At 40.0% G+C, this 13130-nt stretch overlaps 1 long non-coding RNA gene across 1 annotated transcript in view; it reads left to right on the top strand.

Annotated features, from left to right (window-relative positions):
- Positions 1 to 5320: 5320 nt before the first annotated feature.
- LOC122970689 overlaps positions 5321 to 13130 on the top strand; it is a 19369-nt gene continuing 11559 nt past the window's right edge. Inside the window, exon 1 of the long non-coding RNA XR_006399296.1 lies at positions 5321 to 6434. This is a non-coding gene — a long non-coding RNA (uncharacterized LOC122970689). The remainder of the gene's footprint in view (positions 6435 to 13130) is intronic.

Raw genomic sequence — 13130 nt, 5'->3', positions numbered from 1 at the left:
AGAGGATTCATGCTGGAAAATGTATGGGCTAATTGGAAAGTGTTACATTTCAACCTATACACATCAAGCTCTCTTAGAGGTTTAGTTGAAATGAAATGGCGGGTGCTGTTAGGGTTTTACGTTCATATTCAGAAAGGTTTAGAGTACTCATTTGTTGCAGTCAAGGGGAGGATCTGCTGGCAAATGTCACAGGTGCAGCCTGCCACGGTGTTCAGCTTTCCCTTTTGTTGTTATACAAACAAAGTAACACAATCAGTGAGCAGGTCAGGAATACAAGTGCAAAGGAGCAGGAAATTAAAGTAAACTGAGGGCACAAGCATGGCCACTGTCACTAATGACCACTCTAAACCGCTCATTAAATCCTTTTGTCCTCTCAAGTGTGACAATTGCTGGACTGAGCAAGTGATTTCAGATTCAACTACCTTTCAGCGTTGCCAGATTTCTGATTTGGACATTGTGATAGAAATGCCGATGCTAATGAATCAGTGCACTCAGCTCCACCGTGTACAGCTGTGTGGGCGTATGAATGAAAATCCAGTTTAATTTTGGCCAAACATATAAATGGTTACAGGCACAATTCAAACATTTCTGCTCTTCAATGAGCTTGTAAAACAAACACACAGTAAATTCTGCATGACTTATTTAACCTTGCACTTAAGTAGGGGCTGCAAGTAACAATTATTTTCATTATTGTTCAATCTGTTGATTATTATTTCTGGTCTATAAAATGTCAGAAATGATGAAAATCAGTTTCTGAAAGCCCAATGCGCAACTTCAAATGTCTTGTTTTCTTGGTAAACAGTCTGCAACCCAAATATATTCATTTTACTACCATTAAAGACTAAAGACACCAAACAGTTCTTTAAAAAATGGCTTAAAATGACTTATCGATTATCAAAATAGTTGATTATTAATCTTCTGTCGACACTTAAGCAAACCAGTCACAATTTCAACATGAGAACTACACTTGTGATGAGAAAGCAGTGTATCTTACCTTTACATTTACTCATCAGTGCTGTACTGAGAAGAATAACAACAACTGTGACTTGTTTCACAAGTTTGGTCCATCAGTGTAATTTACCTGCTTGCCTGTGTGCATGATGAAGGCTCTCATAAACTAATACAAAAAAAAAAAGAGTATAACCGGTCTAAAGTAATGGAGCACAATGTTGTGGATAAATGTAAAAGAGGCTGTATAAGAATGAATTCTTTTACAATCTTTGGTAATTCAGTGAGAGCTACTGTAACGGACAAAAGACACGACCCTGCTGTGCTACTGTAAGATCAGAGTTGGAGGACATCTAAGGGTTAATCCAGTTCATCACACGTACAGATTGTGTTTTCTGTTGTGTTTAAATCCAATTTAAATCCTGCTACCAAATGGAAGCAAATCTCTTCAACGACATTCATAGTGTCAAGTGCAATCCTTGAAATGGAATGAATAAAGGAGGGTCAAGGCTAAAGCTGTGAATGCTAAGCTTTCCTTTAACTTTTGCAAACTAAAGAGGTCCAAGATGCGAATAGTTACAAGACTGAAAGATGTAAAGAATTGTGTGTTTGTATGTATGAGTGTCCTTGAGTGCTTTGACCTGATTTGGCGTGTTTATAGCCAGACACAATGATTTACAGCACTATTCAGCAAGCAGAACTTTATCTATATTACACATTTCATTGTAAGGGTAAAACATTTTGCTTTAAAGAAATGCAATGAGCTTAATAAACTATATACACACACATACATAACACTATAACAAAAGATGAAAACATTCAAATACAATTAAATGCACAATCACAGTTACACAAGGATAATTAAAAGCAGAGCTGAAATGAAATGTGCTTTGTTTAACTGAATTTAAAGTATCAAATAGCTGTTTTAACACGTATTGCACCACCAATGCATCAATTTAAGCCTACGAGAAAATTATATTTAATTACATTTCAATCATCTTGACAGTTGAGGAAATGGACACTTTGTAGAAGACATTGCAGACAGATTTAAGTGTGCCAGCAATGAAACAAACCATTTTTTACTGGCAGATAACAACGGAATAAAAAGGCCTCTTCCACTGACCGGATTTGAATTCTGTTGCTTCAGTAATGGTGGTGAATGGCAAACACAAATAGAAGCCCCAGGTGCTACGTCTATATTCTCCCACGGCGGTGCGGAGGGAGTAGATTCATATAGTAGGACCATTATCCATCTGTCCAACCTTGCACTCATTCACGTATTCATCCATCCATTCTTCAGGCCAGATGTCCTTTCCCTCCGGCTCTTTTACAACTCGGCCTCCCTGGGAATTACGTTCACATTGGACGATTCTGCAGTATTTGATTTATTTCCAGCGGTGCCAACACTCAGTGCCAATGCAGGAAGTATTAAGAAGGTGTAGCCAAAAGCAATGCTCAGGGGGCGGACGGGCGTATAATTACTGTGTTTGATTGGACACTGGAGGCCGAGGTTTGCAGCTTCAGTGCTGGCTTGGTTTTTTCATATGTAACCATGAAAATTTTCTTGTCTACAGATGTAAAAATTGCCTAATCTGAAAGGAAAGGTTTGGATTTTTAAGCCACTAGTGGCATGACTCAGTGGGTTTGTCCACCACTTTAGTCCAGACTAAAATATCTTTACTACTATTGGTTGTATTGCCATGAAATTTGTTACAAACATTCACGTTCTCGAAAGGATGAAGTGTTATAACTTTTGTGATCCCCTGACTTTTCATCTGGTTCCATCATCAGGTTAAATGTCTTTGGTTTTACAACCAAATACCTGCAAAACTAATGACACTCCCATTCCCATCAGCCTCAGATGTACTTTGCTTCATGCCGATTGGTAAATGTTAGTCTAGTAACACTTTAAACAAGGCTGATAACCATGATAAATATTGTGCCTGTTAACCTAGTTATTGTGAGCATGTTAGCATGCTAATGTTAGCATTTTTTTCCTGCTGGACACAGTTAGATATAAGAGACTAGGAATATTTATTGCTTTTGAATAGTATGATGTTTCTCTTGGAATTGGTATTTAAAATATGTCACTTTTGTCTTTGGTCTATTTGGTCCTGTAAGTGTTGTTTTGAAAGTATTGTAAAAAAAAAAATCATTTAAATATTGTATTAATATAGACTTAAAACAATCTGAACCATATCTGTAAAGATACTCTAATCATAGACAGTTTAGTTACCTAAATTTAACTTTGCATACACAGATAATGTAGAAATAATTAATAGACACATTTCAGCAGTGAGAAGCAGAGTCGTTCAGTATCATTGTACCATCAGCGGCTGATTCACACCTGATTGCCCCCCACCTGTCCCGAATCTGACCGGAAATACCTTCTCTAAGATATTTAATGTACTCTTCCAACCTGTAAAACTGTGGGAAATCTGGTAATTGGTATCCTTCAGAGACAGAGAGAAACGGATGACATTTGCATTCCAAACAACCTGTAAATCAAGTATGCATGCATTGACGGCTCCAACAGGGGACGGAAACCAACACGACTGAATGCAGAGTTAACTCATTAGCAGGTGATGGTTCTCAATTATGTCATCTCCTATGATTCAGGCCGATTATTTGGTTTATTTGCTTTTTTTTATACAAAATAAATTCTTCCTGGAAATTGAAGTGGAAATGAAGCAGGGCCACAAACAACACGAGCATGTAATCAAATATTAACTCATACACCCACATACTGAAATGTCTTAGCCTAGAACACACATGTAGACACACACACACACACACACACACACACACACATCGATAATGGTTTCAGAGAAAAAAGCAGGAATCTTTTCTGTGGGTGCTGCAGTGGCATTTGCACTTAAAATAAACCTTTATTCTCTACCACAAGCGCTTCCACTTCTGCAATTGAAGACCATCAAATGTAAATGTGCACATGCTGGGAATTGAATACCAAGAAAATGTGTCACTCTCACAGCTGGCGTTGTCCTGCATTGATTAGTCAGACAGGAATATCTGTCTGTATGACATGCATTCAGAACACTCACTCAGCACAAAAATTTCTCCCAGCTTGTTTAAAGACTGAGAAGAGGAAGGAGAAATCTTTTGAATCACAGCTGAAGTCTGTGCAGCACAAATACCCACCAGCCTGCATGGCCAGCAGTGTCAGTTGGACTTGTGATGGTATGAATTTAAAATTTTTTTTTTTTTTATCCACAAGCTTAGTATTGAATACTGATATGATGACGAGAAAAAGCATTATCCACTTGAATCTTATCTGTCCGTGCACCCGTCCATAGGTTTGTTGGTAGCCGTGGTATAAGCGGGATAATGCACAGCAAGCCAGGGATTACTGCAAAATAAAAGCCCATTTAGAGTGATAAGCGTGTCCTGATCCACCCTGTTTGTGTTTATGATGTGATGATCAACATGTTGCAAATACCAATGTAAGTGAAAGTTAGCACAGATTCAGGTCTATTATGTATAAAAAAAATATAGAGTGAAATATTTCTTTGAACTAATAGCTAAGTCAAAGGTCACACCGCTCACAGAATGCTGTTCCCAGTTTGTGCTTTTAATTGTGCTGACATTTTCAAAGCTGGCGCAGGTCGACCTTCATGAAATTAACTGGCAACTATTTTTGTAATTGTTAAATCATTTAAGGCATGTATCAAACAAGAATGTCAAATAGTCTCTGGTTCCAGCTTCTAAAATGTGATCATTTGCTGCTTTTCTCTCTTGTACATTGAATAGTTTGGAGGGTTTTTGGGTGCTGGTTAGACAGTGATGTTCTTTGTGAGCTCTGGGGATTTTTTATTGGTGTTTTTCACTATTTACAAACATAGAGACTAAACAATGCATTGATTAATGAAAAAAAAAATCATACAGTAGTTGCAGCCCTACATTAAAATACTTGATTTGTCCAATATATATATATATATATATATATATATATATATATATATATATATATATATATATATATATATATATATATATATATAGAGAGAGAGAGAGAGAGAGAGAGAGAGAAACAGAAAGTTGTCATATTTCATTAGCCGGAATAAAGTACTTAGTTGATTTATGTATTATTATTATTTTTTATTGAGCACAAGTAGAATGTACAGAACAAGATTGGGCATAGCTATAGAGAATGAAGGATGGAAGATTAATGTATTATCATAATAGGCTAATTGTTAATTTTACGTCTTTTTTAAAGTATTTTTTTTATTTCGAACATGTAAAAATTAAAGAAACAGATAAAAACAAATCCAGAATAACAATAAAATGAAATAAACAAGACATAGACAACAAACTCGATAAACAAATTCTCATAAACAACACAAATTAATGACATGTTTGAAAAGGAGGGGGAAGAAGTATACACTTATTTATTTCTACCTCTCTCTCAACTACTCATCCATAAACTCATATTTACAATTTATAAACAAATATCCAAATACTATGTATAACCCCAATACAATTTAACTCAACTCTCTATTCAATAATCGTTTAATTGGCAAATTATTTCAGCACTAATCACAGTTTTATTATCATTCAAAGAAAGACTTGACAACACTGAATCCAATCATGAGAGATCTAATGATTGATTATCGGTTCTATTAACAATTAGTTATTTTCCTGTTTCTCTTGTAGACTATTGATGACGTGTTATTACAGTATTTAACACCACAGTCGCGTCCCATCATCCCCAAATCTGTCATCCCTTATCTAGGCTTCCTAACATCAAGGTGGACTAATCTGTCCTTCCCAAAGGCAGCATGAGGAGGATGAAGAAGAAGAAGAAGAGGAGGAGGAGGAGGAGGAGGAGGAGTAGGAGGATGAGGATGAGGAGGAGAAGGAGGAGGAGGAGGGAGTAGGCTTCAAGCGCAGTGATGAAGTAGATAAATAAGGAAAGCAGAGGATGTTCCGCATTTCACATCTCAACCGTCCCGACATGTGTTTGTGTGTGTACAGTTTGTGCTTTACAGTGGTGGTCCTGTAGAGAGCGGTAGATAGTTTTAATAAGTGGTCACACAGCAGCACTGCCCTTACTGTACTGTACATAAGCAGAGGGAGGAGCGACCGTGTAGTATTTCTTTTTGGTTCTTTCCCCCTCTGTCTTTGCAGCCCATCCAAACGCTATTGGAAAGCAGCAAGAGAGGAAAAAAAGGGGGGAAACAACAAACTACTCATTTTCACGCAATAGCTTTTGCAGGAAGAAGGAGGGAGATAATTTTTGACGGTACGAGGCGCAGCACCTTTTGGCGGAGGGACCGGGCTCGGAGAGAGAGAGAGAGAGAGAGAAGAGAAGAGAAGAGAGAGAGGGGGGGACGTGTAGCCATCCAGCGCCGCCGCTACACTTGTGCAGAAACCGGAGGAGCCCCGCTGACCTTCTCCCGCTTCATTTCCGCCTAATGCCCGCATATCCAAGCCGTACTGGTGTCCTGACCGCGTGGGGGTAACCGACGGTAAGTGTCGTTATCGGGCTTCAACCCGGCCCGTCCACAGCGTGGTGTGCATGCAGTTGTTTGGCCGGGGCTAGCCGGAGTAGTGGCCTGGGGGAGGTGGTTTGACAGATCAGATCAGCAGCCAAGGTACACACGGTGTTACAGTACAGCACGGGAGGCAGGATCTAATCTTCTTGGTCTGCAGCCATTCCGCCACAATGTTGTTGACGTATCACTCTGGTTTGCGGTTGTTGTCAATAATAACGCTAACACTGCCGGATATAACTGCACGGCGGTAACGGTCCTGTTTTTGGTGTGTATATAAATGTATATAATTATATAATGCATATATATATACGTATGTGTGTGCAGCACTTTGGGGCCTGAACTTGGATTTATGTCTGCTGCACTCTGGCGCGCGCCTTAGTCCAATCGCGCATGCACACGTGCACAGATAGAGTGCAGATAGACTGATCGATAAAGATCACCAGCTATAATACACCCATGATACTCCTATAGGGAGCTTTTAGTGTGTGTTGGTACTCACTATCGATTCAGTTAGCTGACCCTAATTCGGTTTCCCCTCCTCTTTACCTCCTAGAAATGTTGTAGAAGTGACTTTTGAAATGTTTACCGTCACTTTATTTAATAATATAGGTGTTATTCTAGTGTTTGTAACCAAACTATACATCTAGATTAAGTATTATAACTAAGGTGAAGCTGTAATGAAAGGGAAACTCACCTAAAGACAGCTTGCATATTCTCGCTTTTTAGGAATACATCCTTTTTTGCTCATAACACATAATTCATGTATCTCTTGAAATATAGTGTACAATAGACTGTGTGACGCTCAACGCAACACAATAGGGTGTACTTTGTGGGTAAGGCTCAAAAGACAACATTGCCCAGGGAGCTGCCTTGACATGAACGCACTGACTATAAAGGAACTGAGATGCTAATTGTTGCCAAGAAACACTTGAAAAAACACAGCCTCTGACTGACGGCTGACACTGTGAAAATCCCCAAGTGAAAATAATCTCATTGCACGACTGAGCACAACCAGATCATGGATATAATGGTGACATTCTGCGTGGTGTATCTGCAGCTGTTTGTGTGTTTGGAAGCCTTCATCGCCGCATTAGGGCGCTGTAATAATTAAATCACTCAATGTAACCGCTCTGTTCAGAGCCCTCTCAGGCTCCTGATGCTTGCTCGCATTGGTTTTTCACAGTAGCATCTTGCACCATCGCTGATAAGGAGTGACAGTGTAAAAGCAGGATGTCAAAGCTGGCCGCAGAAGTCTGCTTCATAGCTGGATGTATGGATTTCCCATCAATATGCTAACAGCAAAAGCTTTCAATAATTTAGACTTTTAGATGTCTTGGCAAACTTTTTAGCTTTAGCAAAGTTTACAGCCCTGTTTCACTGTATATACAGTAAAAAAACAGCCTTTCTCTATCTACCATCTTATAGAAATTAAACTAGAAACAACAGATGAAGTTAAGCCTGTTTATACCTCCAAAAGCACTCAAATGATAAAAGGCGCCCGGAAGTTTGCATACACCATTAATAATTAGTAATGTTTAAACTGTAGCAGGGATTTTATACAAAAAAGTGTGCTACCGGGTGAAACAAAGCTAATGTAAGTCACATCAGCTGGTACTGTAATGCCCCCAGATGCCCACATGTTCATTAATCATTAGCCATGGGTTTAAATCGCAGTGTTCTCTCCCTGGGTTGATTATTAGCCCTGGACAAATCCACCGTTCAAGTATAAACATTTCCTCTAAGGATATGGTTTTAAACGGATCAAGTGTCGGCTGTGAAGAGGGTAAATGATGTGTTTTCTATCAGTAACAAAATTCATCCCAAATTTTAGGTGATATTTTTTTCACACACCCCCCCCCCACCCTCCCCAGTTTTCCCTTTTATTGTAAATAGTTTTCCATGTGTAGTAGGAAGGCGGATAGGAAATGCTGGATTTGCTCCTGACTGAGTGATGTAACAGGATTATACATGAGAGAACACAGAGAAGGTGGTTGGGTGTAGCCCCATGTGACCCGGTCTACATTTTCTCTCTTCTCTTCTCTTCTCTTCTCCTCTCTCTTTTTCTCTCTTCTCTTTTCTCTTCTCCTCCTCCGTTGGGTTGGTTGGGGCTCCTTTAGGGGGCCAGAGGTGACCTTCTTCAGTCTCTCCCAGCAGCGAGTACCCCAGCGGGCCTCTCTCTTTTTGTGACCCCGTTTCTGTCTGCCTTTCTTCCTGGCCTCCCTCTTCTTTTCCTTTTCCTTCTCGTTCTCTTTTCTCTCCCCCTCCACCCCCCCCCCCCCACCCTCTCTCTCCCCCTCTCCTCCTCCCCCCCCACAGCAACCCTCCTCGTCTTGCTTCCATCCCCTCCTACTCCCGTCGGTTAGGGCAGCGCCGAATGCTTCGAAACATAGAGCGTTCACTTATATAACCTCGGCTGTGTGCAGCTGATGTCCTTGTCTGTATCTGCTGTATAATGATGTCAGAGCTGTCTAGAGAGGCAGAGGGCATGCTGGGTAGGCCAATATGTCAAGAGCTATTCCTGAACAGAGCATGGCTAGTGGGTTGATCCTAGGATTTGCCTCCCATTTCCTCCTAGTTTTGTCTCCCGCAATAATTTTTTGGTGTTTAAACGGAGGTCGATGTCGAAACGACTTGACGATACGGAACGTTTGTTTATCCATCCGTCAATTTGGAAGGAACGTGTGAGAATGATGCACATCATTGTAAAGAATGTCCTCGACATGGCAGTAATTGTCCGGAGGGAGAAGCTACATTGTTTGCTCATATGTCAAGCTGAATATACTCAAGACGTCGCTGCCCTGATTTCAATTTTTCTGGCTTTTTCAAACACATAACCAATCTCGATCTCAGAGGAAGTAACAACTACAAGTCAGTGAAGGCGCTATGTGTAGCTGGTTAGCAGAAGTTAGTATCACGTGTTTTTTTTTCTTCCATATATGCACATCCTAGACCAGTAGTTCTCAACCTTTTTGGCTTGAGACCCCCTTAAAATAAAGCAGATGCTACCTGCGACCCCTTTGTCACATGTTGCATCGTCTTCATTTTGTTTGTATTTCAATAACTTTTAGAGGCTCGAGGAGATGAAAGACAGCGATTCACAATAAAAAATAGCAAAAGTTTGAGGATTTTCTGTTCTGTTATCTTGTCCCCCTTGTGTGGGGGACCCGGCCCCCTAATTTGGTAACCGCTGTAATAGACTACAATAGAAGGACATGCTTGTTATTCTATTGCCTTTACTTTCTGTTTGACCTCAGCTGACTTCTGCTCATCTATAGAAGCTGGGCCCCAAGGCGCTTCGCTACGTTGCCTGTGTTTTCGCCTATGACTAATTAGATTATAGCACCCATATGCTATAGACTTGTAGGTTTGTTCATAGGATCTATTCAGCCAGGGCCAGTGCAGCCAACCACAAAGTGTCATCTGATCGTGATGGGTTTTTTTTTTTTTTTTTTTGCACTGAAACTGGGCTAATAGATCGGTGGCACTGTAGAGTTTTAGCTTGTGTTTACAACATACTGCATTTAGATCCATCTTGTCAACAAAACCGTCTGTATCAAAGAGCACTCTGTGTAGAAATATTTGATGCAGTTTATTTTTACTTGAGCAAGTAAATTGGCCTCTTTATGCATGAAGAGACGGCTCTCAGATGACTGACTGAACATCAGGCGTCTTTGTCTGTTTTATGCCTATACGTCGTTATGCATACTGATTAATAGAGTTCAGGCATCAGTAAAATTGTGATGACCTGCTTATTCGGGGGGGGGGGGGGGGGGAGCTGCAGACACTGACTGAAAGCCATCTTCACTTCTCACTTCTGTCCTACTAAATTCAGTTAGTCAGGGCAGCCTGCGGATGGAGTGATAATTCAGTTCAGAAAGGTAAAAGTTTGGTAGCCATGAGATAAGCCGGATAACACAGAACACGCCAGGGTTTATAAGGAAATAAGATCATTTAGTGAGATTGGATTGAGTCCTAATTTGCCCCCCCGTCAGTGTGTGTTTTGTGATAACGAAGGTTCAAGATATGGTTTCCGTTTACATTCAGAATGAATACTTTACATTACCTATAATACTGTTTGCCAGACTAATCTGTCATAAATTAATATCTACTACCGAGATCAAACTCATTGATTTGGATTTTATTGCTTAGAAGTGTTGTAATAAGGTTACAATAACAACAGGTCAAAGGTCATATTGCCTGTAGAGTGATATGTTCAGTTTGTGGTGAAAAAGATAAATATGGGCAGTAACTAACTATTATTTCATTATTGATTAGTCTGCTGATTGTTTTCTTGACTCACTGATCCATTTTTTTGTCTATAAAATGTCAGAAAATAGAAAAAAAAATGCTTGTTGTAATTCAAACATCCAATCCACTGTCCAAAATCCAAAGATATTCAGTTTACTATCATGTATGACACAGAAAAGCTTCAAACTCTCATTTGGAGAAGCTGTAATGACTAAATATTTAACATTTTTTTGCTTTAAAAAATTTTGTAAAACAATTATTCAATAAACAAAATGGTTATAATTGACTAATTGTTGCTTCTGGTTCTAATTCTGGTGCAAAAGGTCAAATTTTCATTATTTTCAATATTGATTAATCTGATGATTATGTCGAAACACGCCCGTCACAGGTCCTCTGAGCACCAGGTGATGTCTTCAGATCGCTTCTTTGTGTCTGACCGACAATCTGAAACCCAAAGATACTCAATGTACGATGCTATAAAAACAGATAAAAACAGAGAAAAGCAGCAAATCCTCACATTTGAGAAGCTGGAACCAGCAGATGTTTAGCATTCTTGTGATAAGTGGATCAAAAAATGCTTTAACATCATTTTATGTCTATTTATTAACTCATCGTTTTCAGCCCTAATTGAATGCAGGGACCGACCGCATGTGCAATCACATGAGATGTAATGAAGTAAAAACATCAGACTCTCTCTAAAAGTAGGGCAAATTAGCTGATGTGTATATATATATATGTGTATGTATATATATGTGTATGTATATATATGTGTATGTATATATGTATGAGTAATAATAGCTCATGTGTAATCTCCGTCCTCTCTGCCATGAAGGAAATTCCAAGCTGTTTCCTGCTGAAATATCTGGCGCGCAGAGGACCGAGTACGTCCTCACCGCCACTTCAAACCTCATTAGCCGAGAAGAATGAGGCTAACCTTTCAGTGTGATGTCTGTCGCTGGTTTGAGTTGCATTCAGGGAGCGCGTGAAGCCCCACCGCTGATAAGCATGCTGTCATGGTGAACACGACAAGAGATTATCAGTGTGCTCTGCACCGGTCTTCGCACAGACCGCTGGGGGGTCCTGCTGTCTTCGAGATACTGTAACATCACACAAACACACTCGCCCGACACATGACATCAGATGTCAGCCAAGTTTGTGGCTTCCTATCGGTGTTGTGTGTTTTCCCCTCCCTTTCGCCTTCACGTAGTAGGTTAGGTTTCGTTTTATTCTTTTGGTGTGTTTTTTTTTTTTTTTTTCAGTTGTTTCTGTTGAGCAGTGGTTTCCATGCCGATGGTTGTCTTCTCTATTTCTCTGCCTCTCTGCCTCTCTGTGGCCCTCTAAGCCAGCCTTTTGCTCCAGCAGCTTCAAAATCACCAGGGAAAATAATAACTTGCAAAAAAAAAATGGCCTTTTATTGGCCAGAGAGAGCAGTGAGGCTGTTTTACACAGCCGCACTTCTCTCTTATTAATACCAGTCATCTTGGCTCTGCCCGGGTACAACCGGGGCCACTCACAACTGGCTTTTCATCAACGGGAATACTTGGCATGGCGGCCCGTGAGGTTTATTTTTGCCAGGGTGAAGCGGAGCACTTTACGAGGAGGACATTTTGCTGGCACTGAGCTGTTTTCACTCCCTCTCTCTCTCTCTCTCTCTCTCTCTCTCTCTCTGAGAGCTGCTGCGATTTACGCAGTGGAATAGAAAATTAAGTCACTACACATTTGTAGACATGTAAAACAAGCGATTCCCACGATAGTAAAGTTGCTGCTTTTTCTTTTGTGTCATAAACACCGAGGCGTTTTTGGCGTTCGTAGGGATTCCCTTCATGTGGATTTGAGATTTAACTGGCAATAACAATTTCAGTATCTGAGCCCTCGGGGCAGAAGATAATCAGTTTATAATCGTAGAGTTCCCGAGAGGAATTAATGTGTGTGATTATGAGTTGGGTTTCTACTGTATGTGGGCATGAGAGACGAGGGAATTGAAAATTAAAGTAATAAAAAAAATAATTGGAGATTTACACTAAAGTGAGGACAGTTTTGTTTTTGCAGATGCAGTGTTGGATTATTTGGGTGTGTGCTGGGTAAGCCTGTACATACAGAACATACAGACACACATAGATCAGGGCTGTAAACGATGCTTTTGCAGTATCAGTTAAACTGCCAGTTAGTCTTTCACTTAATTGATTAATGACCGGGGTAATAAAACCTCAGAAAATAAGGAAGAATGGCCATTTCAAGTTCCTAGAGTCCAAGGCTACATCTTCAAAGGGTTTTTTTTTTTTTTTTTTGGTCCGACTAACACTCTAAAACCCCAAGATGTTCAATTTGTAATGGTTTAAAAGAGAGAAAATCCTCACAATTGAGAAGCTGGAAGCAGAGAATGTTTGGTATTTTGGCTCTAGTATGTACACTACATTTTAT

This window comes from Thunnus albacares, chromosome 20 (genome assembly GCF_914725855.1).
Source record: "Thunnus albacares chromosome 20, fThuAlb1.1, whole genome shotgun sequence".
In the NCBI taxonomy this organism is placed as follows: Eukaryota; Metazoa; Chordata; class Actinopteri; order Scombriformes; family Scombridae; genus Thunnus; species Thunnus albacares.
The sequence above is the reverse complement of the archived record's forward strand: the minus strand, read 5'-3'. Positions and strand labels throughout refer to the sequence as shown.